This window comes from Gossypium arboreum, chromosome 12, assembly GCF_025698485.1.
Source record: "Gossypium arboreum isolate Shixiya-1 chromosome 12, ASM2569848v2, whole genome shotgun sequence".
Taxonomy (NCBI): domain Eukaryota; kingdom Viridiplantae; phylum Streptophyta; class Magnoliopsida; order Malvales; family Malvaceae; genus Gossypium; species Gossypium arboreum.
Genome location: NC_069081.1, coordinates 84,579,029 through 84,585,625, shown reverse-complemented (window position 1 = coordinate 84,585,625; position 6,597 = coordinate 84,579,029). Strand labels below are relative to the sequence as shown.

Genomic DNA, 6,597 nt, shown 5'->3' with positions numbered 1-6,597 from the left:
ATAAGTTATAAAATAGTTGATAAATGTGTGAAATAATGAGAATTGTGGGCTACTCTTGGTATAAAAAGTATTCAACTAGGCTTGATTAATGAGAAAATGTGATAAAAATTGATTTTCAGGTCTAGGGGTACATGGTCATTTTTTCCAATTATGAATTGTTGAGTACCTAGATCAATAAAATGATTAAATTTGTGAATTTTTATCGTTATAGATCAAGAATTATAAAATTGGGGCCTAGACTGGGGAAAAGCAAAATAAGTGGACTAAGTCGAACTAGTTGTCTACATTTTGTAATCCGAGGTAAGTTGTATGTAAATAATACAACTACATTGTTATTATATGTGTTTGAATTGATATAGCATAAATTGCTTGTTTGTGGAAATGATTATGTATAATGAATATTGAAATAGTAGAACTCCCGTTTGAACCTTAAGAAATTAATGGATATTCATGCCATGACATTCGGGTTATTTGTGTGCTAGTGTAAGACATGTCTGGGACATGCATCAGCCACATTATGAGAGCCATTGCAAGACCATGTCTGGGACATGGCATCGACATTGAGACGAGAGCTAATGTAAGACATGTCTAGGACATGCATCGGCTACGAGATGTGTTAGTGTAAGACCATGTCTGGGACATGGCATCGGCATTATACCCTATGTTTGAGGCTTGGTGAATATTTGATAACATTCCAAATGGTTCAACGGTGAGAGTTACAGTTTAAGTTAAATGAGAAAATTATAACCATATTGTGAGTGGTACAGGTACTTATTTGAAATGTATGAGATATGGGCTCAATGTATGCAATATGAGTTGTATTGGATGGTGATGAGTAAGTTGTACATATGTGTATTTATTGTATTCATGAATAAGCTATGAAAGGTTATGTGCATATCGTTCTATGATTAGTTGATGATTATTTTCATGCAACTTACTAAGCTTTATGCTTACCCTATTTCCTTTCCATTTTCTTATAGTGTCGCTAAAGTAGCTCAAGGATCATTGCCTACGTCGAAGAACCCAATTACACTATCATCCAAAGCACTTGGTATAGTTAGATCTTTTATTTTGATTATGGCATGTATAGGACCCTCACTTTTGAGTTTTGTGTCATTGTTAATTGGCCAAATGTGTTGGCTTACTATAGCATTTGTTTCATTTTGTATAAGGCCATGGAAAATGGTTAATATTGAAAGTTTATATATATGATTGCAAGATAGTCTTTCATGAATGTGAAATTGTTGGCATGGTTGAGAATAAGAAATGTATATAGGCCTTAGCTATGGTTGTTTGGTTGAGATATTAAGTTAGACTTTGATATGTTGGTTGGCATTAGATGGTGTTTCAGGGTGGCAAAAGGCTTGGTAGATAGCCTTTTATTGTTCACACGGGTAGACACACAGGTGTGTCTAGGTCGTGTGTGACACACAGTCAGCCCCATGGGCCTGTTGCTTGGCCGTATGTCCCCTGCATGTAAAATTTGCAAGTCAGTATGCATGGTAGTAAACACATGGGCAGAGACACGGCTGTGTGTCTCAACTGTGTGGAGGACACGGCCTCTGGCCACGGGCGTGTGCCTTGGCCGTGTACCCCTTATTGGATGCTGTCATCAGAAACAGAATGTCAAGGTTTTTAGACACGGGCTAGGACACGAGCGTGTCATGGCCGTATGAGGGACACGGGCTATAGACACGGGTGTGTGTCAGGCTGTGTAAAAACCCCTATAGGGTCGAATTTAGAGTTTAATTCACATGGACATAGGACACGAGCATGTCCCTAGATGCTTAGGCCGTGTGTGACATGGGCCATCAGTGCAGCCATGTTATAATGACCACATGGGCGTGTGCCCTTTTTCAAGGGTTACTTTTCTAAGTTAGTTAAAGGACCCGGGTTGGTCTTGAATGGTTTCCAATAGATGTTTGGGGCCTCGTAAGCCCATATTAAGGAGTTTAGACAAAGTTCGAAAAAGTTTTGAATTTGATGAGTCTTAAAGACATCGAAATGATTATATGCATGTGATTAAGTGTGGTAGCGCGTTGTATCCCCCTGACGTAGGGCTCGGGTGTGGGGTGTTACAAACGCCTTTAACACTAGTCCGGTGATGGATACAAGTTAGGGGCGTTACAGATAGGGCGTACCGACGATCCAACAATGGTATTAAAGCCACTTATACGATATGGATTTGAGATTAAATTTATTGGTTGATGCGATTGTGTGAGATACATGTTGTTTAATTTGATTTACTTGATTTTTTTATGTATACATGATACATGTGATCCATTTAATAATTGCAAATGATTAATCTGTTAAACCTATATGATTATATGTTTGTCCCAATGACTGATTAATTGTTAATCATTGATTTTGATGTCTACTGAATTTTATAAATTATTTGTTAAGTGTTAACATATCTGTCTTGGGCCACGGGGTTTATATTATTCGAAGCTAATAGTTAACTTTCTGATAAAATTCGAAAATTAGGAAGAAAAGCTTTTCCAAGTAATAAGACTCATGGATCGAAAGTTTAAAATATTCTATTCTTGATAGAAATGTACAATTGGTGACGTTTTTCTTAAAAATTTCAGACTCTACCCCTTAACCATTTTGTAACACCCCTAACCTGTCTCCGTTGTCAGATTAAGGTTACAGAGCATTATTGAAAAAATAAAAAACATTTAACATCCAATAATTTTTATAAATTAAACATATCATAATTCATTCATTCACATGCAATCCGTCCCTAAATCGAGCCATCAATGCCCTAAAAATAACTTAGAAGCAATTCAGGACCAATTTGAATCAATTTGGAAAGTTTAAGAAAATGATGCAAAATTTACAAAACAAGGGTCACACGGCCATGTGGCCAGGCCGTGTAACTTTTGAAAAAGGGGCACATGACCATGTCCTAGCCCGTGTCCTTACCTGTGTAACTCTCTGAGTAGGGTCAAACACCCGTGTGCCAAACCGTGTAACTCTCTGAGTTGCCCCACTCGTCCTTGTGGCAGGTCGTGTGCTAGGACATGTAACTCACTGACTTGAACCCTAAGAAATCCTTAGATTACACATGGCCATGTGAACCCAAAATTTACCTAAAAATCAAGCCATTCTAAAATCACTTCATGCATAACTATTTAAACCATTTGTGCACACTTCCAGGGGTTCAAACACCATTCAAACTTGCATAAACATACAATTTCAAACATCCTAATTTACCTAACCAATATGCCATTCAAAAGGTACCACAAATATGCCAAAACATAACATGCTAACATAAGTGATAAACCGTAATATATACATATTTTTACCCCATGCTTAACGCATTTTATGGATGATTTTCCCTTAGAATTGGTGAATTTGATGCTCCTAATCTTTAATTTCATGTTTTATACTTAAGAGAGCATAGGAGAGTGAAAGGAACGAGAAACGGGCCAAAAATGGAGAAAATGGGCCAAAGTACAAAATCAAAATGGCCTGGACTTCCTCACAAGGGCAGACCACACGGCCGTGTCAATTTGGCAGATTCGAAGCACGATTCAAACGAGCGTGTCACACGAGCGTGTCCCTGCCGAGCCCAGGTTGAGTTCAATTCAGAAAAGGCTAATTTTGAGGGTTTTTAGGCATTCTAAAGCCTATAAATACGCCTTAAAGGAAGAGAAAAAGAAGGGCACGGAGAGGAAGGAAGGAATTACTCGAAGGAAGCCGATTGATCCATCTCAGAAGCTGGAGTCACCATCAAGACTGAAGATCTCCCCTCAATTTCCCTTCGGGAGTTTTGGGCTTTCTTTATGTTTTGTATTCGTTATTCTTCTGAGATGTTTTCCTTTTTAGTTATGAACTAAATCCCCTAAATACCTAAAGGCAATGAAACCTAAGACGAATCTTGTTATTATTTTATGAATTATATGATAAACATTTAACTTGTTCCTAATTATGTGTTCTTAATTCTTGTTTTGATATACCAGGATACTTATTCAAGATAAGCTCTTTTTCAGAGGAGGAAGAGACCCTGTCTAAGAATACATTTGTCATAATTAAGCGGAGCTGATTGCGTGCCTAGACATAGGGTGACAAGATTTTGCCGGATTAGGGTGAAACCTAATAAGAGGATCCATAGATCGAGTTAATGCAACCCTAGGGTGTTAATTAGAGAAAAGTCTCAATTATTGAATCTAGGTATTAGACGTTATTAGTCTTGAATAGGGATAGTAACATAACTCAGGGATCTCTACGGAACAAGTTAAATGAATAAATCGTCCGAGTCGGAGCCAGAATAGCAAGTACAGTCTAGGTGGATTTTTCCTTAGATATTGTCTTAATTCAATCGTTTTCCAAAAGTAATCTCCCAATTCCATTCTCTGTGAATTCTTAGATTAGTTAATTAGTTAGTTAAAACAAAACCCCCTTATTCTTAGCTAGATAATAAAAAGACAGTCATTACTAGTACTTTTAGTTCCTTTGGCTACGACAATCCGGTCTTGCTAAAACTATACTACTGTTCGATAGGTACACTTGCCTGCATCGCGATAATAGTTAGTTTTAAGAACGATTAATTATAAATATTTAAAACTTACCTATCACGAAAATCACGATCAAGTTTTTGGCACCATTGCCGGGGAACTAAAATTTTAGGAACGCTCAATTTTTATTACTTTAGGCATTTATTTTTCTTGAAATTTAATTTAATTTTTTATTATTATTTATTAATTTACTTTTTCTTTCTCTTGGCAGGTTTTTATAGTTTATGACTAGAAGAAACCCGTCAGGTCCACTACTTTTTGACGAAGAAATCGATTGTACAGTTTGCAGAAACCAAAGAGAAATAAGACGAAGCTTAAGATACACAGAGAATGAGCAAGAGGACGATACTCAACCCCCAACCGAAGAGATGGCTGAAAACCAAGACAATCAGCTACCTCCTGTAATGGCGGTTAATTAAAATCCTGCTCCAGCACTATGTATGATTATGCTAAACCTTCTTTAACAGGAACTGAATCAAGCATAGTTAGACCTGTTGTAGCTACAAATACTTTTGAACTAAAACCTAACACTATTCAAATGATACAACAATTTGTTCAGTTTGATGGTTTGTAGGATGAGGATCCCAACACTCACTTAGCAAACTTTTTGGAACTATGCGATACATTTAAAATTAATGGTGTTTCTGATGATTCCATTCGTCTTCGGTTATTCCCTTTTTCATTGAGAAACAAAGCTAAACAGTGGTTGAACTCATTACCACAAGGGTCAAACATTACTTGGGAACAAATGACCGAAAAATTTCTATTAAAATATTTCCTGCCGGCTAAAACGGCCAAATTACGTAATGATATCTCTTCGTTTGTGCAGATGGACTTAGAAACTCTTTACGATGCATGGGAGAGATACAAGGACTTACTGAGAAGGTGCCCTCACCATTGGTTACTGCTTTGGCTTCAGGTTCAAACATTCCATAATGGCCTAAATCCTTCAACTCGGCAAATGGTTGACGCAGCTGCTGACGGAACCATCAATAATAAAACACCTGAAGATGCTTATGAGTTTATAGAGGAGATGCCACTGAATAACTATCAGTGGCAAGTCATAAAGACAAAGCCAATGAAAATAGCCGGCGTTTATAACGTCGATTCGGTCACCATGCTCTCTAATCAGGTAGAACTCTTGAATAAGAAAATTGACAGTTTTCTTAGTTCTTCACAGGTTCACCCAGTAATGCAGTGCGAAACAAGTGGAGGTGGATCAAGCAATTTGGAATGGCCACAACATGGATAATGAGCAGTTAAATTACATGGGTAATAATTCTCAATCTCAAAACAATCCATATAGTAACACTTACAATGCAGGTTAGAGGAACCGTCCAAATTTCTCATGGGGAGGCCAAGGAAATCAGAAACCACTTCCAGGCTACCAACAACCACCCTACTCTCAAAGTTTATATCGGCGTCAGAAACTCGTTTCCAGAACACTGAGACAACACTTAGAAAAAAACAAGCATCGATCCAAGGGCTTGAAACTCAGATAGGCCAGCTTTCCAAACTAATCTTCGAACGACCACAGGGTAGCTTGCCAAGTAATACTGAGCCTAACCCAAGAACAACTCAACGCGATTAATGTTCAAGATGAAGAATGATTCATTGAGCCTGAGCCAGAACCGAGGCAAGAAACTATGGTAAACAGATGCCAAGGTAAGGTAGGTCATAATAAAAACAAATCAGTGAATGTCGAATATAAACCTCGTGTGCCATACCCCAACGCGACAAGGAAAGACCGCTCAGATGAACAATTTGGTAAATTCCTTAAACTCTTAAAAAAATTACACATTAACTTACCGTTTATTGAAGCTCTATCACAGATGCCAGACACAATGAAATTTTTAAAAGAGCTTTTAGCAAATAACCGGAAGTTGGACAAGGCGTCGCATGTGGAGCTAAATGCAGTTTGCTCAGCTATTCTGTAAAATAAGCTACCAAACAAATTAAAAGATCCAGGGAGTTTTACAATTCCTTGCTTAATTGGTAGTTTAGATGTTAATAATGCATTAGCTGATTTAGGGGCTAGTATTAACATCATGCCCTACAAAATATTCAAACAATTAGG

The 6,597-nt window shown here is 37.5% G+C and overlaps 1 non-coding gene across 1 annotated transcript; it reads right to left on the bottom strand.

The window, feature by feature from the left end:
* Nucleotides 1-5,316: 5,316 nt before the first annotated feature.
* LOC128286059 (small nucleolar RNA R71) lies at nucleotides 5,317-5,423 on the bottom strand. Its single transcript, XR_008276605.1, has one exon. It is a non-coding gene; the product is annotated as a small nucleolar RNA R71 (small nucleolar RNA).
* Nucleotides 5,424-6,597: the final 1,174 nt, after the last annotated feature.